Raw genomic sequence first — 27,446 nt, 5'->3', positions numbered from 1 at the left:
TTTGTAGCCCCGAGTACTTTTCTTAAGACCAGATCTCCCACCTGGAAATCCCTGTGCCTAACTTTGGAGTTGTAATGCTTTGACATCATGTCTTGGTATCGCGCTAATCTCTGTGCAGATGTTGCCCTGAGTTCGTCCACAAGGTCAAGCTGTAAACGCAAAGTTTCGTCATTCTTGCTCTCATCGTAGCTTTCCACACGGTAGCTTGTTAATTCTACTTCTGCTGGTATGAGAGCCTCACTACCACACACCAATCGAAACGGTGTTTCCCCTGTCGATGTTCTCGCCGTTGTCCTGTATGCCCATAAAACACTTGGTAATTCGTCCGGCCATATGTCCTTTGCCCCCTCGAGCCGGGTCTTGATAATCTTAAGCAAGGACCAGTTCGTGACTTCAACCTATTCATTGGCCTGCGGGTGGGTGGGGGATGAGTAGTGATTCTTGATCCCAAGCTGAAAACAAAAGTCCCTGAATGTGTTGTTGTAAAATTGTTTCCTGTTGTCGGAAACCAGCACCCTCAGAATTCCATATCTGCAAATAATACTTCTCTATACAAAATTACGGATATTCTTTTCCGTGATAGTGGCCAGAGCCTCTGCTTTCACCCATTTGGTGAAGTAGTCAATACCAACCACTAAGAACTTTAGCTACCTTACCGCTGTCGGGAAAGAACCCATGATGTCTAACCCCCATTGTGCAAAGGGCCATGGGGCCGTTATAGGGGTAAGTTCTTCCGTTGGTTGCCTTATGAAATTGCCAAATCGTTGGCACTTGTCGCAAGTTCTAACATATGTGTGGGCATCCTTCTGCATTGTTGGCCAGTAGTATCCTGCTCGGAGTAGCTTGTGCACTAAAGACCTTGATCCAGAATGGTTTCCACAAACTCCTTCATGGACCTCTCTCATCACGTAGTCTGCTTCTCCGTGGCCGAGACATCTTAGATATGGTCGGGAGAATCCTCTTTTGTATAGGACGTCTTTAATCAAGACGAACCAGGCAGCTTTAACCTTCAACTTGCTTGCGTCCTCTTTGTTATCAGGTAGCTTGCCTTCCTTGAGATACGTCACTATTGGAGCCGTCCAACAACACTCATTACTTACCTCCTGCATGCTAATGTCATCTAATAATGATGAGAGCTGGACGAAGGACAATACCTGTTTAGGGATGATCATGGGTTCTGCCGAAGCTGCCTTTGCGAGTCGGTCGGCTTCTTAGTTCTCCTCCCTTGGGATTTGAATCATCTTGGCTTGGAGGTTATTCATTCGACCCTTCAATTCCTCAAGATACCTTGTCATCCTTCCATTCTTGCAGTCATAGCTCCCATTAACCTGACTGGTCACGATTTGAGAATCGGAGTAGACGACCACGCTCTTAGCTCCTGCTGCTATCGCAAGGTCCAGTCCGACTACTAAGGCCTCGTATTCTGCCTCGTTGTTGGTAGTAGCGAAGTCCAGACGGATCATGCATTCAATCTTGTCTCCTTCTGGGGTGTGGAGTACAACTCCAACACCTCCAGCGTGTTTATTAGAAGATTCATCTCTATGAACTGTCCGTATGGGCGTCTCTTTTTCCCCCTAATTATTTGTGATAGTGAATTTATCAATGAAGTCTACCAATACCTGTCCTTTCACGGCTGCCCGTGGTTGATATCCGATATTGAACTCACTCAGCTCAATCGCCCATAGCGTCATTCGTCCAACAGCTTCGGGACTACTCATTGCTCTTCGTAAGGGTTTATCTGTTAGGACATTTATGGTATGCACTTGAAAGTATGGTTTGAGCTTCCGAGCTGCGGTTACTAGAGCAAATGCGAGTTTTTCCATCTGAGGGTACCTCTCTTTTGCTTCTTTCAGTGCCCGGCTTATAAAGTATACGGGCTTTTGTACCTTTCCTTCTTCTTTAATGAGAGCTGCGCTGACCGCGGCTGAGGAGACAACAAGGTATAGAAACAATTCTTCCCCCGGCATAGATGGGCTGAGCAACGGCGGAGTGGAGAGATACACCTTTAAATCTTCAAATGCCTTTTGGCACTCGTCTATCCATTCAAACGATCTCTTCAGTGTGCGGAAGAATGGGAGGCATTTGTCCGTCGCTCTTGATACGAATCTATTCAAGGCTGCTATCTTGCCGGTCAAGCTTTGTACTTCATTTACCGTCCTTAAAGGAGATAGTTCCATAATAGCCTTTACCTTTTCGGGGTTAACTTCAATGCCTCTCTGGGATACCATGAATCCTAAGAATTTTCCTGCGGTTTCTCCGAACGCGCATTTGTTTGGATTCAGCTTCATTTTGTATGACCAAAAAGTATCGAAAGTCTCCTGGAGGTCTCTCAGGTGATTAGACTTCTGTACGCTTTTTACCAACATATCATCCACGTAAACCTGCACATTTCTGCCAATTTGTTACGTGAACATCTTGTTCATCAATCTCTGATATGTGGCTCCTGCATTTTTAAGCCCGAAAGTCATTACTTTGTAGTAGAAGAGCCCCTAACTCGTGACGAACGAGGTTTTCTCCTGATCAACCTTGTCCAATTTAATCTGGTTGTAGTCGGAGAAGGCATCCATGAAACTCAAGAGTTCGTGTCTTGTGGTGGAGTCTACTAGGGTGTCAATACGTGGAAGTGGGTAACTATCCTTAGGGCAGGCCCTATTTAGATCTGTGAAGTCAACACACATTCTCTATTTCCCATTTGCCTTCTTGACCATTACTACATTTGCCAACCAATTGAGGTAGTATACTTCGCGTATGAAATCCGCTCCTTGTTGCTTCTGTACCTCTTCTACTATGGCTCGATCTCATTCAGGAGTGAACACTCGTTTCTTCTGTCTAACAGGGGAGAAGGAGGGTGACACGTTTAACCTTTAGACCATGACCGACGGGTCTATCCCTGGCATGTCCTCGTGACTCCATGCAAAAACATCTCGGTTTTCTTTGAGGAATGATGCGAGCGCTTGTCGGACTGTCTGGTTGGCCAAGGTGCCAATTCTTGTGGTTCGTTCGGGCCTAGAATCATCCAAGTGTACTTCTTCTAACTCTTCCACCGGTTCTGCCACCGTTCACTGTTCCTCGATGCTCATTGCTTGTAGATGGTCATCCATCTCCATCATGGCAATGTAGCATTCCCGTGCAGCCACCTGATTTCCGCGCAACTGTCCAACTCCGGATTCGGTGGGGAATTTGACCATTAGATGGTAGGTCGAGGTAACAGCCTTCCATGCATTAAAAGTGGGTCGTCCAAGGATGGCGTTATAAGCAGAAGAGTAGTTGACCACAAGGAAAGCTACATCCTTGGTTACTTGCTATGGGTAATCCCCGACCGTCACAGACAACGTGACGACTCCCAAAGGATAGACCATTGTCCCTCCGAAGCCAACAAAGGGTGCATTCGTTGGGACCGATCGTTCTCTAGCAATCCCCATTTGCTGGAATGCAGGGTAGTAGAGGATATCCGCTGAGCTTCCGTTGTCCACCAAAACTCGATACATGTTGTAGTCCCCTGCCCATATACTAACGACGAGTGCATCATCATATAGGTGGTAAAGGCGTCACACATCTTCTTCCAAAGACCCGATGTTGGGGTTATCTCGTCGCGTCACCTTTAGTGGGAACCTGTCGACTGGACGCTTTAAACCATCCGCAAATAGGTCTTTTTGGCCTTTTTGGACGACCCTGCAGAAGTAGTGCCCCTTACAATCATCCGTATGTCTCTTACAGGTGGTCTGGGACGCTCGTTCTCTCGTCGGGGATTCTGTTCCTGGAGTTGGTCCATTCTCTCCTTCCTCACAAACCTCTGCAACCTTCCTTGCCTAATGAGGGCTTCAATTTGCTGTTTTAAGTCATAACAGTCCGTCGTATCGTGGCCATGATCGCCATGAAAACGGTAGTATCTGTCTTTTGGCCTCTTGTTCGAATCTCCCTTCAGCTTGCTAGGAAATGTCAAGGTTCCTTCATCTTTGATCTGCATTAACACTTGGTCGATTAGGGTTGTGAGAGGGGTGAAGTTCGTGAATCTTCCCGTGGGCGGTTTGGGTCATCGATCTTCCCGTTGCTCTCCGGTTCTAGCCATTTTTCGTCCCTTGTCCGGTCGTTCATCTTCCTGCCTTTCCCTTTTCCTAGGTTTTTCCTCTCGGGCCAATAAGGCATCCTCTGTGTTCATGTACTTCATTGCCCTGTAAAACACTTCGGACATAGTCTTTGGGTCATTCTTATACAGAGAAAACAGGAACTTACCCTTCCGCAGCCCGTTCGTGAACGCTGCTACAAGTATCTTGTCATCTGCCTCGTCTATTGAGAAGGCTTCCTTGTTAAAGCGGGCTATGTATGATCTTAGACTCTCGTCTTCTCGTTGCCTTATGTTCATCAAACACGCGGTAGACTTCTTATACCGGTGATTCTCGATAAAGTGTGATACGAACTGTGCGCCTAATTCCTTAAAAGTGCTGATGGAATTAGGCGTTAGCCTACTGTACCAGTCCCTTGCAGGTCCTTTCAAGGTGGTGGGAAAAGCCCTACACATGATTTCATCTGGTACACCCTGAAGATGCATTAGGGTCTTGAAAGATTCCAAGTGATCTAATAGGTCCTTGGATTAGTCGTAATTCTCCACCTGAAGCATGCGAAATTTTGGGGGAAGGGGGCACGAACTTACGAGCGCTGTGAAAGGTGAATCTGTTCTATGGACTAAGTCTCCAGGTCGCTGGAGATTCGACCTCTGAGGGCGTTCATCATCACATCCATCCGTTCCCTCATCTCTTGCATCTCAGCTGCTATGTGAGTTGGTAAGGTGTCCGAGATGGATGGCCGATTGGTGTCCTGCCGCTCCGGTCTACTCGGAGCGTTGCTACCCTCAGGCCCTTCCGCGTTCCTCCCATCCGCGCTAGCACCTTCCTAGTTTTCCTCTGGTGAGCTTGGGTATGCGTTCCATTGTGGCAATTGCTCTTCTAGATCATGATTCTGCTTGGTTAGGCGCTCAACCGCCGCCGCAAGCGTTTGGACTTGCCTTTCTAGAGCTGTGGCGTGCGGTTCATTGCCTTGATTATTGGTTGTTGCCATCGATCGAGTGAGTACCATGCAACTTTTTGTCTCAAGGATAGAGCAAAGGCAAATTACTTCCCCACAGACGGCGCCAACTGATGATGCCGAAAAAATTATCAGTAAGCTGCAAGTACTTCCAAATCGAAACAAGACCTACAAAACGAAAAGAATAGACCTAACAGAGAGCACCGGTATGGTGCCGGCCAAAAACCCTCCGAATGTCAAGTTAGAGTTTTTCAAAATCTAAAGTGCTAGAGTTGAGTTAATAATGCGTACCTTGATTTACGAGGGTTTTGGGGTATTTATATCGATGTAGGGTTATCATCCATGCCTTGGCCAGGAAACCCTTTCCTTTTAGGATAACACTTCTTCGATTCTGCATTCCTTATAGAGTTCTTTTCCTTATAGGAATATTTTGATTATGGTTAAACGTGTAACGCAAGAACTCCCTTTATTCACGTTTGTGTGGAGATCAAATAAAACCATATCAGACTTATCGCGAGATGTAAGTTGATTCCGGTTAGGAATCCATGAAGCCTAATCAATACCGACGGAGGCCAAATGTTACAACCGTCCACTACATGTCTTTGTAACATTGACCCGTCGACCATCCACACGTCAATACCGTACCGTCATGCTTCACTAAGAGAGATTTGTCTCTTATTTTATCCTCTTCACTTATAATAAACTGACTTGGTGTTCATGTCTTTCTTTTTTTCTTTTTTTTCTTTTTTTTTCTTTTTTTTGTGCTTTTGGTTTTATACAGAACCTGCTTGAAAGGTAACTGTTATTCATTAAAACAAAATAAACTGTCAATATTAAAACTTGAAAAATCTATGGCTAATTTTTAAGTGATGTGAGGTACCTTAGAATGACCTTATCTTATAGTCTTCTTGATTTGTAAAGCCAAATTCGTTTGTCTATAGAAGGACCATTTGAGGACCACCACAATAGCAAATTGTTTGGTTTATAGTTTATGCACATTTGAATGTTTCAATGCTCGATGTCAGTCATTTGTCATGTATCCTTTTTTTTTCCAGTGATTTTATTTATTTTTTATGAAGACTTTTTCTCATTGACTTAGGGTCAATATACATGGACAAATATGATATGCATGTGTCTCACGTCTCTTACAAGAGGAAAATGGGAGAAAGTAAAATTGTATAACGATTGATTAGTCGGTATGTCTATGATTAATTTTTTACAAAATAAATGTATTTAATTTATCCTTTTATTTTTCTTAAACTCTGCACTTTTTGAAACGGCAGTATAAATTTATAACGTACTTTAGTTGAGATTCGGAATAACTGTTAAGTTGATTGGTCTGTATTTCATTTTAAGATATACAAAAATAAAGTACTTTTTGAATAGTTAATATATAATTTTTTAACACATATACCATTCACTCTATTTGAAAAGTCAATATCTCATTTTCAGTAAAATGTAAATGAGTGTCTTTCACGGGTGCCAATAACACATTTGTTAATGACTATTTTTTATAATAAAAAAAATGATATCACTTTAAGCGGAAATATAAAAAATTGTTTGAAAAATCAATTTCCTTTTTTTTCCTATAAAAAATTTCTAAAAGTATTTTCTAAACCAATGTCGTTACAACATATCCATTAACTTTTCCCAATTTAAATTGAGGAAGGTGGTTTTGAAAACTTTTACCTTTCTATATAAAAGACAATGCATTAAATGATATTCTTTTAAGAAGTTAGATTTTTCTAGACGTGCCAAATAAAATGAGACAGAAGGAGTGGTCGAAAATAGTTTCAGTTGTTTTTTGGGCTGCGTCTAAAATTTTGTAATTGTTAATAAGATCAGTTCTTAATCTTTCTTATAATATAGTTTTTCTTAGGTAGAATTTTATCCTTTTTTTTTTCTGCATATACAATTATAATTGCTAGGGAAAATTACACACAAACTATTCATTAAACAAATAGTTTAACAATTCTCTCAAGAAAAAAAAAAATAGTTCAACAAAATTTAGCTACTAAAACTTCACTAGTAAATTTTCATTTAAAAAATGTGAGAAAATGGAATTATAAGAAAAATATTTAAATAATATTTAAATATAAAAAATATCTACTATAAGGGAAATTCTTCTTTTACGTTGTATGATACAATATAGTTTACATTGTAGACACAAAAAAGTGAAAATTGTTGTACTTATTTGCAAAAAAGTAAAGTAGTAAATATTGTACAATTTTTGCAAATGTGTACAACATTTGTCACTTGTTATGTGTCTAAAATGTAAATTTATATTGCAAGTACAATGTAAACATATAAAGGTCCCTACCATAAAATTCTTATACTTCAAACATTATCAAACCAACAATGAAAGGAATTATAAACAATCTTATTTACTAAGTTTTTAAATTATGAGCAAGTTTCAGTTAGCTTAATTGGTAAATTCTATTGTCCTTAAATAAAAAATACGAAATTGGAACCTGCCTACCCTAAAAATCAATTGGTATCTAAGTGTCTGTTTGAGAACAACTTATTTATTTATTTACTTAAACTATATTAAAATATACTTGTACCTTAAAAAAAATGATAAAAAGTAAAAAAAGTGAGATTTAAAAAAAAAAAAAACTGTACATAAAAATTCAAAGTTTAGGTAAAATATATTGAAATTCATTCTCTCTCTCTCTCTCTCTCTCTCTCTCTCTCTCTCTCTCTCTCTCTCTCACACATATAAAACAAAAAAAAACAAAAAAAAAGTTATCATATTATAATGCAAAAGACGTCGAAGAAAAATAAATGCAATGCGTGGGCATCACGGCAATACATTGGATGCTTGCCAAAAGACATAAAAAGAACTCGTCATACAAGATACAACAATATTGAATGAAGAGACTAAAGTATTGAGCTCATTGCAAATATTAAAAAGGCGAAAATGTATTTTTGGTCCCTACATTTTGGGTCAATTCTTATTTTGGTCTCAAAATTGATTTCGTTACAAATGTAGTCCCTAAAAAAAGAAAATCGTTTTTAAAATGGTCCCTGCCGTTAACCCACTGACGGAAACCTCCTACGTGGCAGACGGAGTTCCTTGTTTGCTGACGTGGCGTGACGTGGCAATAAAATATTATTAAAAATAATTATTTGGTATTTTTTTAATGCCACGTCAGATTTAAATTCAAAAAAAAAATTTAATTCCTCAATTTTAATATAATTAAATATAAGAAAATTTCTTCTTTACATTAATATAAAACTAAACATTAATATAATTAAATTAAATTTTAAAAATTTTTTTTTTTTTTGTAAGAACATTTCTTCTTTTCCAGAACGTGAACTTCATGTTCTCCCCTGGCAAACAAACTAGCAAACCCAAAAATTTTCTTAAGAAACAAACACAAAAAAAACCCAAAAAATTCAGCTAAAAACCAAAATCATAAATCTCAAATCCACCATTTTTTCAAACACCAGCAAAATCATCAAATCCCAAAGCCCCAAAATACCAAATTAATCCAAAAATACAACATAACCAACCTAAACAAAAAAAAAAAATCTCAAACCCAGAAAAACCCATCTCAGGCGAGTTGAACCCAGCAAATCTAGTAATCCCACCTCAGAACCTAGAAAGTCGAACCAAGAAATCGACCTTAGAACCCAGTAAATCCCACCAAGTCGAACCTAGCAATCCAACAAGTCGAACCCACTAAAAAAAGTAACACAAACAAACAAACAAAGAATTTCAAATTTGAGATTTTGAGATTCAAAAAAATCAACAACAATGGAGGACATTTGGAAGAGAGCGAAAGGCTTGGCAGAAGAAGCGGCGAGGAGATCTCAGACTCTCACGAGTTCCGTCAACATTTCCGATTTGGTCACCAAAACCACCAAGAAGGCCGATCAGACGAAGGACCGAGATCCCCACACCCTCCGACGAGCAGCGTCGCCGATCAGATGCGAAACACTTCTCTCAAACCCACCCTTTACAATACCTGATCCACCCAAGACCGATCTCATCGCCGCCGCTGAAGAACGTCGCTGCCGCTGGAGACTGATCTTGTTGACCCGATCTCCATCTCTTTCCCGATCTATCTCTCTTTCCCTCAATCTCTCACTCTTTCTTCCTCCGTCAATCTCTCTTCGCTTGGCAATTCTTTTGCCTCAATCTTTAATCTAAAAAAAAGTAAATTTTTTTGGTTTGTTTTTAATTAAAACTAAAATTGAGGAATTAAATTTTTTTTGAATTTTTTGATCTGCCCTTTTTTTAATGTTTTATTAATTTAAATCTGATGTGGCATTAAAAAATGCAAAATAATTATTTTTAATAATATTTTATTGCCACGTCAGCAAACAAGGAACTCCGTCTACCACGTAGGAGGTTTCCGTCAGTGGGTTGACGGTAGGGACCATTTTAAAAACGATTTTCTTTTTTTAGGGACTACATTTGTAACGAAATCAATTTTAGGACCAAAATGGGAATTGACCCAAAATGTAAGGACCAAAAGTGCATTTTCGCCTATTAAAAATTAGTTTTGGCCAAATGCATCATCTTAACTTCCACAATTAAATTCAAGGATCTAAATTCTTGTTTATTGCTACTTTTGCTACTATCTCAACATCTTAATTAATGACGATATAACCAAATGCAAATGTTATTAAACAAATTGAGGCTGTGGAGCTTACATGAATACTAATTATATGTATAGAATGAAATTATGCGAAGATATATATACGTACTTGATCCGCAAAAGCAACATAATTATTTGTATGGTTTTTGACAAAAGACAAGGGAGCCAAAACTTATATCCTACCCAATTTTTAAGGTCTTCTAGTCATCTTAATTTGTTTTCTGAAGTTTGTTATAATTTTCAATTATATCTCTCTTCATTTTGGTTTATTATGGGTCAATTTGTTTAGTCCATTAGACACGCTAGTACTTGGATGGATGGCCTATCAAAAAGGAAAAACTCTCATGATGAAAGCCATTCTAGTTATCTGCCTTGTTTTGGCTTTCACATTTTGCATTTCTTCTTCAGCTGCAGCTCGATGTAAGAGCTCTAGTTTTTGTAGTAGATAGTTGCCATTGATTATTTTACAGCATGCTTATTAAACTGAACTTTGAATACGGTTTTTAGAAACGAGTACTTCATGAGTAAGAGTTTAAATAGCAGTTGCTCAATTATATGCCAGAATAATATTTGGAGTATAAAGTAATTGATCTATGAATAATTCAAAATTGTTTGGTGTGTTTCTGATAAATTAATTACCAAATACTAGCTACCTAGGTACTTTAAATCTTTCACCTTTTCTTTTCAGTTATATTCTGATTACTTCATATCATATCTCAGATGTAAGTGTATGAGTACAGAAAAATGCAAGCAGAAAGGCATTTCCGTGTGGTTCTCGAAAGTCATATAGTGAATGTTTCACCACCCCCACGAGGCGGCCATCTCCTCCTGTGACGCGGCCATCTCCTCCTCTTACCCCGCCATCTCCACCTCTTACCCCACCATCTCCAATGGAGAGGCCACCGGCCATCTCCAACTGGCAAGCCTTTGCCTCCATTCTGTGGTCGCAATAAGAACTATGCTGGATGTCTCCCTCGAAAAAACCTTGTACCAGATTCAATAGTCGAGGTTGCTCACCACCTTAAACCCCCTTTGGCTTTGAGATAATAAGCATCGTGGTTCAGCTATAAGCATTTAGGTTGCTTATTCTCATGAGGAGTAGTGACTTGGAATAAGTAATCGTTGTTTGCTATATTATATGGTTTGTGGATGTCTCTAATTTGCAGAGCTGTAATATGCACTCAATAAGCTATGGCTTTTTTTTTTTTTTTTTTTTTTTTTTTTTTTTTTTTCTCTTTTTTTTTTTTTTAAGGAACCACGAGAAATATGTGGTTTGCTGTAACGTGTGCAAAATAACAGAGCGACTAAAGTCAGTCCATTGATTATTTGGAGGACTTCCATGCAAATTCTAATTAAATTATTTTCCAGTGTTCTGACAAATTAATAGGTATTATTCTGGTGCACAGTTACGGACTTTTTGGGGAAAATGAACAGAAAATCATATAATTAATTCATAAAAAATCTGAAGGGGAAAAAATATATATGGACTTTGGATATTATGTCCGCATGAAAGTCGAGGGGTATTACATGTCGATTCTAGATATTATCTTGGCAAACCGTTAGTGCCAGCTCAATGGCAAGGCAAATAGACAACCTCCTAACGTCTTCAAAAACTTTTTACCAAAAAAAAAAAAATCTATGTACCAATGAAAATATTAATTAAGCTCAAAATATTCAGTAATAAATAAAAAGTAGTTTATTTTAAAGTTAAAGAAAAATATTTTTATTAGAAGTGACAATAATTGTTCGTTTTTCTCAGTTTGAAAGTGTAAAACTCATTAATCTCTCACATGCAAATATTGAAAGAACTTATTAATCTCCCACTAGTAAATAAATTTATACTCAAAATTTATTTAGAAATATCAAATATATAATTTTATTAAAATTTTCAATCATAATATTTTGGTCTTTGGTTGTTTCACTCAATAAATAGTATTTATTTTAGTTGTATAGGCATTGAGTACTACAATGGATTCGTTTCAATTTGTAATTTTGCATATGAAATAATAGATTTTAATTATATAAAAAACACCAAAAGTTATATAAATCTTTTATTAATATTCAAAATATAATAATAGATCCACTTAAAATAGTTGTCTTAAACCTCACAATACCTTGAGTTGGCCCTACAAAGCGTGAGTAAAACAGGTCATGTATGTCATGATTTTCAAATCTGGACTAGACCGTACGATCCAACGCGATTAAATGTGAACCTCTCATAAACACAGTTTTTTTAACCCTAAGAACCTGTCTAAGCCAAAAAAGTAGGGAACCGTTCAAACCGCGGTCTAACTACACAGTCCTGAGAACCATGACCGGTTCTCCCAGTTCCCTGCTTCCCTAAGTGTGCTAGTGCCTATGGCTAGCCTGCTGAGCCACCAACCCACGTCCTTTGATTGCACAATGCTACTTTAATTCAAAATTTTGTACTATAACTGCCATGACTCTGTCAACATGGAACAAAGAGCTTTTTATATTATCATTATTATTATTATTATTATTATTATTATTCAAATTTTGTCGAAAAAATCTAAGTGCATCTATTGTTTTGTTTTTGTTAATGAGATGATGACATTTTATTTAGACACTAGCATGTTAAATAAGTTATGGAATATTTATGAAAAATACATTTAATTTGATTATTTTGTTTTATTTTTCTATTTGTATTAATTTAATATTTTTATTTTTATTTTAATAATTTTTAAATTAATTATGACACTTTCACAATTCGACCTCGATTCAACTTCGGTCTGATCTTTAAAATCTTGAACCTCTCCCTTCAATGGTTCATTGAACGGTCCGGATTTGTAAACCATGATATATGTTGTTCTTAGAAGCATTTTGTAAGTCAAGATAGCTACCTAGTATTAATTTGCATGTTACTAAGCAAGCATCATTATTTCCACAACTTTTGACAATTTTTCAATCGACCGAACTATGAGCAAGTAAGATTTGTGGATTCAGCACCTTGTCTCTAGGGTAATTTGTTCTACTAAGCCTATGATATAAAAAGAAAGCCTTAGAGGACGTGCCAAAGACTTTTGGAGAGTTTTAGAGAGTACATCTCAAGATTGTAGTGCCACCCCACTCTCAAAATCCTTTATTGGTGATCCAGCTTGACGCACATTTAGAAATGGAGTGTTTTGAAGTTGATACATATTCCTAAACAACAGTGTTGAATCAGAATCTTCCAATGTATAATTGAAGTCATGTGCGAGAGGTTCATGCATGTGCAACATCTTGATAGCTGAAAAATTAAGTCTATAGACTTAGAGTTACTCACAGTCGTACAATATTTATTCAGTTATGTGGATTTGTTTTCCCTTAATTGGGGTTGCTAGGTTAAACTTCTCAGTGGTTTTACTTTGGAATTATTTAGGTTTTTCCTAGTTCACCATATTGTTGTGTTTTATTAATATTGTTTATTTGTTATAAAATATAAGTGATTGATTTCTTTAACCAAGGACCATTCATAATCTGATTAAGTAACAACTTGGGCTTAAAACTTAGTTAATAAGGGTCTAAAACTAAACATGGTTATCTTTTTTCCTCATGCTATATGGCGATTAAAAAAATTATATATGTATAATGTTAGTCACATGACTTTTTTAATAAATTATGTAACTGGTTTAATTAAATAATATACATGGATATTTTATAAATCATCGAATTGAAAGCAATAGTTATAAATTTTTCAGAAAAAATAAAAATAAAAAATCACAATTCGCCTCTCTTTAATGGGATTGTGCCATCTTCCGCGTCAACATTTCTCTAAAATGATGTGTACAATACAATTTGACTATCAAAAGGTGTAGACAAAATTTCTCTGTAAACTAAAGAAAGTATCTAAGCTAAAGGGGCCGCGTATTATTACGCAAAAGCAACTCATTTATATCGATTTGAGAAAACAAGAGAGTAGGAAGACACCGTTATCAATTTTTTTGTCTTCCAGTCAGCTTTGGTTTCTAAATTCTTTTTCTCTCTCCCTTTTTTTTTTTTTTAATAAATGTCGATGCCCTTTTTTTATAATACTTTTCAATTATATCCTACCTCACCCTTTGACTTATTCTTCTCAACATTAGACAGGCTCCTACTTGGTTGGTCTATATATAGGATGAGGATAGAGAAACTGAGAACCATCAACTATCAACTCTCGAAATGAAAGCCATTCTAGTGGTCTGCTTTCTCTTGCTTTCCACATTTTTCATTCCTTCTTCAAATGCAGCTCGAGAATTAGCTGGTGAGAACACTATAGTTTCTAGTAGATAGTTGTGTTTTAATATATTTTGCAGCATGCTTATTATTAAACTGAACTTTTAATATAGATTCCATGACTAAGATATTGCATAGCAGTTGCTCATTTATGTTAGAATTACTTGGTGTGTTTCTGATAAATTATCACCGAATACTTGCAAAAAATTCCATATCTTGCTCAAAAATCGCATGGTTCTGGCCCATGATTTCCTTTTGATTTCATTCTGATTACTTCATATCATATCTCAGTTACAGTCGCACCAGTGAATAAACCAGGCGCAACCCCAAGCTGTGGTCGTGGAAAACCATATGCTGCATGTAAGCCACAGCCACAGCCACCGCCAAAGCCAAAAGCGGATCCACCTTGTAACGTCTACAGGCGTCGAGGCTGCTCACAACCTTAACCCCTGACTTTCAGATAATAAGCACTTAGGTTGCTTATTCTCATGAGGAGCAATGGCTATAAATAAAATCCTAAGTGTCATATAGATATAGGTGGTTTGAAGTTTTCAAAGCCTCAAATTCGCAGTGTTGTAATTTGCACTTAATAAGCTACGGCTTTTTTTTTTTTTTTTTTTTTCTTCTTTTATGGGGAAGGGATGGTTAACCCGATGAATACTATGTAGTTTGTTCTGAAGTGTGCAAAATAAAAGAGATGACTAAACTCAGTCCAATGATTTCTTGTGGCCTTTCATGCAAATTCTAATTATAACCTCTTCCAATTAATTGGTGGTGGAGTCAGAAACTCAGTATTTGACTAAGGGGTCAAAACTGTATATACGGATATTTACAATTACTAAGGGTACAATTACTTTACTTCCTCTTATATAAATTTTTACCATTCTTAAATTTTAACTTTAACTTTTTAATTACTTTTTACTATTTTTCAACTTTTTGTATTTAATGGTTGAAATTAAAAATTAATTTTTTCAACTTTCAATCTCAATCATCTATTATTATTGTATCAAGTGCAATATTTTGTATTGCACCTGATCTCAATCCCTGCATATACATATGTATGCATAATGCATGAGCATCTGAACACACAATATATGTAAACTAGGGACAATCAAAGGGCAAAAACTGTATAAATTTACTACTATTTTGTTTTTGTTAATCAACACATGGTTATTTTAAAAGGAACAAAATTTAGGTACAATACCTTAGGTACAACACATGGTTATTATTCGGCTGGACCTATAGCTACGTTCAAACCTATAGCCGCATTTTAAAAAAGCAGCTATAGGTTAGCTATTGCCATGTTTTTAAAAAACGCAGCTATTGTTTAAATCTAGAGCCGCGTTATTTTGAAACGTGGCTATAGAACAGCTATAGCCACCTTTTTTGTAAACACGGCTATAGCCCACACTTTTTGTAGTAAAATAAGAAAAAAACTTAATTATCAAATTTTGTATTTAAATCTTGAGGATAAATTATTGATTCCAGTCCCCCACTACTTTAGACTATGAGTGCATCCATAAATAAATTCTTGAGTGGAGTTTGTGGTGTACTAGAAGTACTACTTACCAACAACAACAACAACAACAACAACAACAACAACAAAAAAAAAAAAAAAAGAAAGAAAGAAATTTAGTAGGTCATTAATGGTGTCATGTATATATCCGTTGTCCCATTGACTTGGTGTCAAAAACATACAGAACAAATGTGTTATATATGTGTCCCATATATCTCATACACTTCCTCCCAAACGAGTTGTAGAGAAAGCAAGAAAACAGAATTTTATAATAATGATTTTCGGCATAACTTTCTTCTCATTGGTAGGATCCAGAACTAAGCTAATGCGTCATATATATGCAATTATGCAGAGGTCCCAAATGAGTAAACGACCAAGACAATATTTTCTTTGCATCTTCTTGCCTTCATACTTCTCAACATAATATGTATATTCAATCTCCAATAATTTGTTATGCCTAATCTCCCTTCCTTTTTCGCAACACATACAATTTCCCATGAAACTTTCACTCCGCGAGCTTTTGTGTCATATTCTTTCAATAACAAGTTGTCAAATTTTTGCTCAACGGTTCTAATAAGTTGCTTGGAAAGGATGCACAAACTACACCTGTAAATTTGAATGCTATAGAGTATAGAATTCAATGTTTAGTAGTGTAACCTGCCAGCCACGGAGTGATAGGCGCTTGGTAGTCCAAGACCAAGAGGCGATTCTAGGATCAATTTTCTCTGGAAGAAGCTGACAATCCTGGTGTTAAAGTTTGCTAGAAATTAGGGGTACTACAATGTACCATATAGCTAGGTAGTTTACCTTAAATGCAGTGATATAGATGACTAATTCTTAAGTATTCTTAAAGCACGAAAAATGATGTTTCTTCTTCTCATCAGCTAACCCAAGTACTCAATATAAGAAATTTGACAAAGATTAGCTCCAATTCAATTTATGGTCCAACCCAAAACCTACCCAACCCAACCATTAGCCACCCAACTTAAAAGGACAAACTCTTTCACGTAATGTTGCTATCACAACACCTTAAATATCTATAACTAGCATGTCTAGGCTTCTACTTGTATTTAATTGTCTTATCAATTCACCTGCCAATATTGACCATTTTATTTTCCTCTCTGTCCAGCTGTCCATATAATGTTTTTCAAGTAGCGCTTTCGGTTCCACTCTATCAAAACTACTTAAGGTTATGTTTGGATGTCAATTTAGATTTGAAATCCATTGACTTAAAATGGCTTAAATTGAAATCCATTAATTTTAAAATTCTTTGGGTCTTTTTAAACAATAAAGGATTTAAAATTCATCATTTGAAATTCCATTATTTGGATACCTAGGATTTGGATTTAAGATCAATAAAATATATTTTTTAATCATCATTTTTCTTAATCCTTCTACATTTTAATTTTAGCAACAATTTAATAAATACATGTGGCAATGAAAAAACAATTGATAATACAATTAATAAATACATGAGGTAATGAAAAAGCCATTGATAATCCAATTGACAAGATGATGACAAAATTTCTTTCATCATAATCAACTAAAAAAATGTCTTGCCAACTGTTGAAAACTAAAATGTTCTATATCAACATAGAGAGAGAGAGAGAGAGAGAGAGAGAGAGAGAGAGAGCTCTCCCAAATGCATAGGTTTTTTCACAACATTCAAAATCTCAAACGAAAATTTTATTCTAAAGTTTTTAACAATTAAAAGTGAGGAACAATACTCTATAAGAGAGGGACCAATATTTGCAACAACTTTAACTAGTGGATCTTTCCTATTCCTTTTTCTTTGGTGAGGCTCAATCGCAAAACTCGTTGATAACGAATGTTGACATGGTTGTTGTGCATCGTCTATATGTTCATAACTTCAATTGCTATGTTCTACACCAATGCCAGTAGCTCTATCCCTCCCACACAAGATCTCAATGTCTTCCTAATTTTCAATAACTGTTTTTTTATAAGCACCCACTTTTACATTTTTCTAAAGTTTAAAAAAAAAAAAAAAAAGACAAGCAATGATTTAACATAATTAAACAAAACTATTGAAATCTATTAATTTATAATAGCAAAACCCACAAATCAAAAAAATTAATCCTAAATAGTCAATGAAACCCAAACAAGAGCTCAATTAAAATCCCACTGTAAAACCAAATCTAAACACCAACAAAAACCAACAAAACATCCTTGCAAATTACCCAAAACTCTATTGAAAAACCACATATAGACCTTCAAATTACCCCCTATAAATAATACTAGAAAAATTCCTAGAAACCCAAAAACCCGCTGAAAAAAACTAGAAAACAAGCTCAAAGGAATCTCCAAAAAATACCTATGCCCAAACATAACCAAAAAAATCCCTCTGTAAACCCAAAAAATCAACCCCAAAATCTACACTCTCAACCCAACAGCAACAACCACAAGAATTCAATGAGGGAGATAGTGGCATAACAAAAGTAAATAAAACCAACCTAGTTAGTAAAATTCTCACCAAGTACATAAACAACAAAACTATAGCATAATAAGAAACTATAACATAATCCAAAAACTCCATCATAATTTAAGAGAAAAGAGTCATAACTTGTGACCATACTTTAACGTAAGCATCCCACACATGACGATTATCCGCTATGACAAATGACACGACGATGTCGAGATTGATATTCCTCAAACATTTCTTTTACCAAAGCATCTCAAAAGGTCGTCCACTTGTTAGTGATTTTAACAAATGTGATGTTTCTTCTGATATCCCATTTTCATTTAGTGGCCAACATTTTGGAATTGTGCAAGATAACTGCTCAAGAAATCTTTTTTTCTTTTTTTAAGGGATAAGTTATAAAATAAAGTATCTGAAACTTATGAACATTTGGCCATTGACCTTTTTTTGGGGCAAACATTTGGTTATTGACTTTGTATTCAAAATATTCGACATTATTTACCATCATGATAGTAACTAGCACAGTTAAAACATTCTTATGGAGCATATGCACATTATTGAGATAGATAGTAACATCCCATTATAGAACCTTTTGACAATTTAAAGTAAATATTGAATTATTGGAAAACAAAAAAAGTGTACTCCACTTAAAGCACTTAACCTTGACCACTAGAGCATAAAAGTGTACTCCACTTTATCCCATTGGTTATCACACTTAAAGTCCTTGAGTTTCTACCAATGAAAAAATGTTGCAAGTTTGTGTTCTTCCCTCTAAATTAAAAGTGAAATCCATATCACATGTTCAAATCAATCATGGAGGAGATTTTGGTACCTTCCTTTTTCAAAATCGTGATTTGGATCATAGGATCGCACGATTTTACGATCCCACTTCACCAAAACATTTAGAATCGCACTAGGATCTTAAAAATGGTAAGATCGTATATAGGATCGCAGGATCATATGGGACCCTACCAATTATACCGATCCTACCAAAACATCAGTTTTTGGGTTTTTTTTTTTTTTTTTTTTAGGATAAATTTTTGGTTTTAATGAAGCTTTAAGAGTTTTTTTTCTATGTTGTGATGGTATGACTTTTTATTTTCTATTTTATATAATTATGTTAACCTAAGCAAACGTATTCTAGTTTCTAGTTCACTTGTAATCAAAATGAAGGAATGCTTCATCTTATCAAAATGAAGAATTTATATTGGCTTTGCTACCTTTTAAACTATAATGTTGTTAACTTTATTTGATCAATATACTAATTTGTGTTCTAATATTACTAAAATGTTTTTCTTATATATAATTTTATTAGTAAGCTTGTATGTGTATATTGATTGATTGATTTTTTTTTTAGCATGCTCTATAATTGTTGTTGAGTGGTATAACTTGAATAGTTGAGTGTGAAGTTGTATCTTAATCTCTTTTGTAGCTGTAGTATACAAATATACAATGTCTACATAGATGATGATGATTAGAACAATGGTTATAAGAAACCTAGAATGGGAATAAATAAATGTTCACTTCACCTTAATATTCATATTGCTTTTAGATTTCATATTTTAGTTAGCTAGTTTCCATTTGATAACTTATTTTGGATTTTAAACTTGGAACTTGGAAAATATTTCCATGTGTTGATAAATATTTTAGTATTTAGTTGCTAATTAAACATTTATTGAATTTTTTAGATACATTGGGTCAAAACATATATATATATATATATTTATTTATTTATTTCGTTAGTATAGACTTAGCGATATATGATGCAAATATTTGTTTTTTATGCATAAAATCACAATTTACATGATTATTCAACATACAAAGTCATTATCAATGTGTTTTTTGTTTTAAATATGATTTTATATAGGATTTTATAATCCACAATCTGATTCTACGATCCACGATCCCCCCTACTTCCCACAATCCTATGTAGGATCTCAATTTTGACAAGAGATATACCACTACTAAGGATGTTAGTGCCAAAGACAAGAATGACAACGTGGTTTTAAACTACCACCAAATATGAACATCCAACAAAGCCAAGTGAATTGAGTAGCTCCAGCCACTACCCTTTGGACATAACAAAGTAAAATTACTACATTCACAACTCATAGACAATTCATAGAAGCATTTAATCAAACATGAAATTTTCATTTCAAACCCACAAGCAAAAATAGAAATAGAAAATAAAGACAAACCCATAAACAAATCCCAAAAAATACTATCAAACAAAACCTACAAACAAATCAAACAAAAGCTAAATAAAACCCATAAACAAATCAAATGAAACCTAGACAAACTCATAAAAAATCAACATAACCCACAACCTTTGTCGATTCAGATTTAGTAGAAAGAGAGAAATAGAGGAGTTAAAGAGGAAGAGAAGAGTTGAGAGAGACAAACTTAAAGTTGCCGCAAGAGAAAGAGAGAGAAGAAGAAGCTTGTTGCGTAGCGAGGAAGAGAGAGAGATGCAAGTCGAAGGAGAGAGAAATAGTGAAGAGCATGCATGAGAAATTCAAAATTTTCATTGTGATTTAAATTATTTGAAATCCATAGATTTGGGTTATCAAATTCTAGTTGGGATCATTGGATTAGGGGCAAGACCAAATTCATTTATTGTAACTTACCCAAACAAAGAATTAGGATTTGGGATCCTCAAATCCAAATCCATAGCATCCAAACAAACCACAATAGTATTTTTACTCGTTATTGTAACTTACCCAAACAAAGAATTAGGATTTGGGATCCTCAAATCCAAATCCATAGCATCCAAACAAACCATAATAGTATTTTTACTAGTTAAAACTACAAAAAAGATATATATATATATATATGTATGTATGTATGTATGTGTGTACGTATGCACGCACGCGCATGTGTGTTCTTCATAGCATAATTTGTTCATCATTTTCTTAGCTATATCAACTTCTAAACATACCAATATAGTTAACATCCATTATTTTTAATAATTATTTTTATTCTTTTAACTGAAATTAGTACCTTCTCAAAAAAAAAAAAAAACTGAAATTAGTAAAATAACTCATAAAAGCAATGAAAAGGTTAATAAGATTGTGCTAAAAATTTAATTTAATTTAATTTTTTAAAAATAATTCTAAACACACAGCGTAACTAACTAAAAGCATGAGGTAGCTTTTTTACAATACTAAATATTTTAACACAGAGACAATCTTAAAGAAACTAAGAGTGGTATATATTCAAAAAAGTACCTCTTTAACTCACTTTTTTTTTTTTTATGTGAAATTAACTAACTGCATTTTGAGAATATTAAATATTTTAATAAGCAAGAGGGAAGGAGGAGGAAGGCATTCAATTAATTCTATTGATTTTTTTTTCCCCTCCAAACAGTCTTCTTCTTCCTGATGCTTCACTCTCTCCGTCATCCCCAAAGCCTCCAAAAATACAAAGGGCTCTTGAAGCTGAGGAAGATAGCCCTCTCACGGGTTCATTTCAACTCAAAAACAACATCAATTCTTCAACCTCAATCCTGCAAGGTAAGAAAATTTAGCTCCAAAACTTTGAGTTTTCCTTGTGATTGTGTACTGTTGGGGCTTTCCTAAATCTTAAAATTTGTAAAGCTATTTTGGATGATTAATGACCCAAAGGGTTTTGGTGCAGATTTTGCGCTCTGGGTCGATTTTTTTTTTTTTTTTCTTTTCTTTTCCTCTGAATTATGTTGTTCTCTTTTCATATAGGTTTCCCTTAAGGTTACACGGTGTGTGGTCCTAAATTTCAAATGGTCTCAATCTCCCAGCCCCTTCATCTTTCTCTCTGAATCAAGAGCCCTAAAGTAATGGCTTTGGCAATGGGCAGTGTTGGCTCTAGCTCCTACTGGCTACAAGTCCAAACCCGTAACCCAAAACCACCACCATCAAACACCCACCAACAACACAAAAAACCATCCAAATTTCCTGCAAAAAAAACCACCGCCGTTTTGACAAAAAGATGCATTCCCAGAATCTTTACCATTCCACACCAAAAACCCCACATGCAATTTACAAAGATTCGCTAAGCAAAACAAGCTCAAACAAGCACTTACCATATTGGACTACTTGGACCAACAAGGCATACCTGTTAACCCCACCTCTTTTACTTCTCTTATTGCTGCATGTGTTCGAACCAAATCCTTAACCGAAGGGAAACAAGTCCACACACATATAAATATTAATGGGCTTGAAAACAATGAGTTTTTACGTACAAAACTTTTGAAAATGTACGCAACTTGTGGCTCAGTCGAAGATGCACGCCAACTGTTTGGTGAATGTTCTAGTAAGAATGGGTATTCGTGGAATACCTTGCTTAGAGGCAATGTGATATCTGGTAGGTGGCGATATCATGATGTGCTTTCAACTTATACTAAAATGCAGGAATTAGGGGTCGGTTTGAATGTTTATTCTTTCTCTAATGTCATCAAGAGTTTTACCGGTGCATCTGCGCTTTGGCAACCTTTAAAGATTCATGCCCTTTTGATAAACAATGGTTTTGTTGATACTTCGATTCTTGGGATGAGTTTGTTTGATATGTACTTTAAACGTGGAAAGATTAAGCTTGCGCATTGTGTTTTTGAAGAGATTGGTGAGAGGGATGTTGTGGTGTGGGGAGCGATGATTGCAGGTTTTGCACACAATAGGTTGCAAAGGGAAGCTTTGGAGTATGTGAGGAGAATGGTAGAGGAAGGGATAACGCCAAACTCGGTTATGCTGACTGCAATACTTCCTGGTATTGGAGAAGTTTGGGGACATAAATTAGGCTGAGAAATTCATGCTTACTTGTTGAAGACGAAAAGTTATTTGAGGCAAATTTTCATTCAATCTACATTGATTGACATGTATTGTAAGTGTGAGGACATGCGATCGGGGAGGCAAGTGTTTTATTCATCAATGGAGAGGAATGCTATTTGTTGGACTGCTTTGATATCAGGTTATGCCTCAAATGGGAGGCTAGAGCAGGCTTTGAGATCAATAATTTGGATGCAGCAGGAAGGGTTTAACCTTGATATTGTCACAATTGCCACTGTTCTTCCAATTTGTGCAAAGTTGAGGGCTCTGACTCAAGGGAAGGAGGTTCATGCTTATGCTCTGAAGAATTGGTTCCTACCGAATGTATCTATTGTTTCCTGTTGGAGTATTCTTTAAAAATGTTTGATGGCATGGAACAGAGGAATGTGATCATGTGGACAGCGATGATTGATTCATATTAGAACATGGGCATCTAAATGAAGCACTTGGTGTGTTTAGATCAATGCAGTTTTCAAAGCACAGGCCAGATTCAGTTACAATAGCGATATTTAGTGTTTGTGGTGAACTAAAAAGTTTGATGCTTGGGAAGGAGGTTCATGGACAAGTCTTGAAGAAGAATTTTGAGTGTATCCATTTCGTCTCTACTGAAGTTGTGACATTGTATAGGACTTGCGGAGCAATTGATCATGCTAAGTCAGTTTTCAATGCAATCCCCATTAAGGGATCAATGACATGGACTGCAATTATAGAGGCATATGGATATAAAAATAGGTGTCAAGATGCAATAGCTCTTTTTGATCAAATGAGATCTGGTGGTTTTAATCCAAACCATTTCACTTTCAAAGTGGTTCTAGTTATTTGCGATCAAGCTGGATTAGTTGATGATGCTTGCCGGATAATTAATTTAATGCATCATAGATATAAAATAAAGGCATCCTGTAGACACCCCATTTTACAACTTGCATTTAACCAACAGGTAGATCTTCAGATTTGTGATACAAAACAAATTTTGATGCTCTAACGATCATAATGGTACGTCATGGGCTTTGGTCGGACAACTTGATCAAAAGTTATCATTCAAACAATTTTCAATGATCATGGCTCTCTTACACGGTGGGCCCGATCATGTCCTATTTTAAACACTTGATTTTGATTGGTTCCCACAAGAATTAATTTAAAATTAATTAATTGTGATTTTTTATTGGATTTCATTTTACTTCATTTTTTAAAGAAATAATAAAAAAATTGTTAGGTTTTAAATCCTTGTAAACTAAATTATTTAACCTAATTAATTAACCAGTGAATACTTAGATTTATTATTCAGATCTAGGTTAATACAAAACAATCATATCATGCAAAGCAGTGGAAAATATAAAGAACACAACGATATGATGACCCAAGAAAACCAAACCCGTAAAAAACCTAGGGAGGATTTAACCTAGCTATCTTCAAGGTAAAATGCAAATCCACTATGAAAAAATTGAAATTTGTACAATAAGACTTAGACCACTAACTACCTATTGCTATATTAAGTAGAAAACTTACCACCACGACCCCATGATAGCTCCGAGTCCACAAACTACTTCTTTCATTGATCTGCAGCAACCATAAGTTATCATACTTGTGACTTTGAGACACCTCTCAAAGGTTTCAGATCTTCTTGAAAGTTCTTTATGCAGTAACTAAAGCAACCATCGTTTTGACGTGAATCCTGATCTTGATAGCTCTATGTGTGTGTATGAAGGTAAACACCTTTCAGATCTCACAAAAAATTTAACACACAACTCAACAAAAAGATTCTAAAGAGCTTTTGGGTACCAAACCCTAAATCTACGAAAGAAGCACATTCTTCTCTCTCTAAAAAACCTTTTAAAAACGTGTTAAGGGTTTTCTTTATATACTAGAAGAAGTAGATTTGAAACCTCAATTCTTAATAGGCTTGAACTGCTGTTTGGGCCGACTTAAAATTCTGTAGATACGTGTTTCAATCAGTCGAGCCTGTCTTTCAGTCGATCGAACCAGACAGATTTCAAATTATTCTTTCTACGGCTTGTATGTTCTTGAATCTTGACTTGTATCACCTTGAGCATTGTCTAATAATACCTATAGACTCTAAGATCTATATCTAGATAACTGTGTGTTTACGGTTTGCCAATTGTTCTAAATTTTTATAAACCTAACAATCTCTCCCTTTGACAATCTGTGACAAAACTTGCATACGAATGAAATGCTCAAATACAAGAACAACCCAATTACAATAAATTTCTCAATTACATCACAAATCCCAATTTAAGAATCCTAACCTAGAAGTTGCAAGAAGAGATAGAAGATCTTAATCAGAATGTACCTATCTTTCCTAAAACACTCAAAAGAACACATCAACGCATGTGTGGAAAGAAAGACATATAAACAATATGAATCAATAAAATAAAATAAAAAACAAAAGTAAATTCTAACTCTCCCCCTAAGTTAGATACCTCAAAAAATTTTATTTTCTCCCCCTTTCAAAAACAATTTCATCTTCCCCTAAATAAAACAGTTAAAAACCTTTTTCAAATTTCATCTATTTCTCCCATTTTTTGTCACGTATTGACAAAAACAACTCAAACAAAAGTAGATTGATAGTAAACATGAGAGAAAAAAGAGAACTAAGGAACCAAAAAATTCAAGCTCTATAGAAAATAGAGGCAACTCCCCCTATAAAGAGCAACAACTCCTCCTATGAACAACAAAGGTTAAAAACAAGCTCCTCCCCCTATAAAAATAGGAAAAACAAAACATGTTTTGGGAAAAATTTAGGAGGTTGGGAAAACTAAAAAGACACAAACCAAACTTTAAAAAAAAAATTGAGGATTTACTTGAAGAAAAATATTCTCTCTTTCAATATATGCAAGCTTGACACTATGTGACCCATAAACAGTTGTATGAGAAGAGAAAATATTTGCACATTGATTATTCATCATATCTCTTAAGAAAAATATTTTTTTGCAGTTCATACATAAAAAATAGCATATACTAAAATGTACAAAGGACTCAAAAATTAATCAATCAATTTTTAAATCAAGTTGAGTACCCAATTTAGCAAAGTGTATGCATATTATGTGCGAACAATGAGAGATATGATTGCAAAACTGCAAGATTGATACCAAAAAAAAAAAAAAATGCAATGCATGTGAATCTTAAACACAAATGATGCAAAAAAGAAATTTTGGTCAAAAATCTAAAAACTAAAAATTTTCCAGTTTCAATCGATCAAACATCAATCGAGTCAGGCAGAAAGCAATGATTAAACATCAAGGGATTTTCGATTAGTCAAAAATCACATTCGATCGATCGAAATTCTGAAAATTTGAATTTTTTTTGAAAAACTACAGAAGATTATGCAGAAACTACTCAAACCAAGGAATTTCATGAATGAAATGCATGAGAATGAGTTTAAATGTTTTTCAAAAATATGAGTTTTCAACCCAGAACTTGAAAACAAATTTTTTAATCAGCAAAAACATAATTTTTGCCAACTCTTAAACATATTTTGCATCAAACACCATAAAAAACATAATCTTGGATGGCTAAACTAGATTCATACACAATTTCATGTACAAAGTTTAGCAAAGAATAACTTGTGAAGTGTGTGCAACTAGTAACAACATGAGATACATGTGAGGCGATATATAGATAGTAATCAATCACAATTTTTACATTATTCATCACATAAATTTGAAAGTGACTATCTCCTTAAGAGTTACATCATATAACCACATCTTCTTGAAAACAAGCTTGCAATCATGCTTTTTTTTTTTCTTTTTTTTTTTGCCTTATCATATTTTTATGCATATTTTTCTTTTTCTACTTTTTCTTTTCTTTTAAAGGCAACACCTTATGATTTTTTATGTGCAAGTGCTACACTTTCTAAAGCACAAAAACTTTTTAGATGCATTAAAGTGTTCATGATTGGCTAGTAAACAGTGGTGAGAAGGTTATTTATGTCTTTCTCTTAGGATTTTTTAGTCCTTACAATCAAAGACATGTGACTTCAAAATTAAGATCATGTGATTAAAAACTATAAATAACTCACACACAACATGCACTACATAGCTGAAACTAGCAAAGCGCATAAAAATAAGCTCATCCAAGCTAAACAAGATACATAGTCATGAAATGCAAATTTCATAGACCAACCTCAACTACACATTTATGATGTGTTATACAAAAAAAATCTTTTTGGTTTTTCAAAATATTAATGACCGAAAACAAAAAGTACACATTACGCTAAATAAATAAAATGCAAAAGCAATGCATGATAGTGCTTAACTAAATTATAGAGGGCACACAATAAATAAGAAATATCAATTTCTTAACTAACTCATGAGTACATGTACAAACTAGTACATAGTCACACAAAATCAGAAATAGCTTAGCACTTATATAACACATGCTATTCAAGTTTCTCCACGATGTCAAGCATGTTCTAAATCAAGAGAGAGATATTATAACTCATGTAATCCTAAAAAAATAAAAATAGACACAAAATAAAATATTGTCTTTTTGAAAATTTTCAATGTTTTTGGATTTTTGAATAATCAAAGCAACCTAAGAAAATAATACAACCAAAAACTAAAAGTAAACATGTCCACAAATAATTGAAAGAATTAAATCAAGGACAAGTCAGCAACACGCACCTTAGAGAATCATTTCTTACCCATATAGCACAAGTCTTCAGCTTTGTAGGTGAAAATCTATGAAAAACAGAGTGTATTTGAGGGATTACAACAATCTTTTGAGAAAGACTAATATCCTGCAAATTCATTTCACAAGCCAACAAGCTCAAATTTTTCAAAAGAATATGAAACAATTTATATGGACTTATGGCAAGAGAAATATCATCATATATCCTA

The 27,446-nt window shown here is 34.9% G+C and overlaps 1 long non-coding RNA gene and 1 pseudogene across 1 annotated transcript; both read left to right on the top strand.

Annotated features, from left to right (window-relative positions):
* The first annotated feature begins 13,738 nt into the window (after nucleotides 1–13,738).
* Nucleotides 13,739–14,557, top strand: LOC142622696 (uncharacterized). Its single transcript, XR_012841947.1, has 2 exons — nucleotides 13,739–13,869; nucleotides 14,133–14,557. It is a non-coding gene; the product is annotated as an uncharacterized LOC142622696 (long non-coding RNA).
* Nucleotides 14,558–21,141: 6,584 nt separating this feature from the next.
* LOC142628933 (pentatricopeptide repeat-containing protein At1g71460, chloroplastic-like) lies at nucleotides 21,142–23,572 on the top strand (annotated as a pseudogene).
* The last annotated feature ends 3,874 nt before the right edge of the window (nucleotides 23,573–27,446 follow it).

The sequence above is a fragment of the Castanea sativa genome, chromosome 1 (assembly GCF_040712315.1).
Source record: "Castanea sativa cultivar Marrone di Chiusa Pesio chromosome 1, ASM4071231v1".
NCBI lineage: Eukaryota > Viridiplantae > Streptophyta > Magnoliopsida > Fagales > Fagaceae > Castanea > Castanea sativa.
Note: the sequence above shows the minus strand (reverse complement) of the source record. Positions and strands in the feature narration are given on the sequence as shown.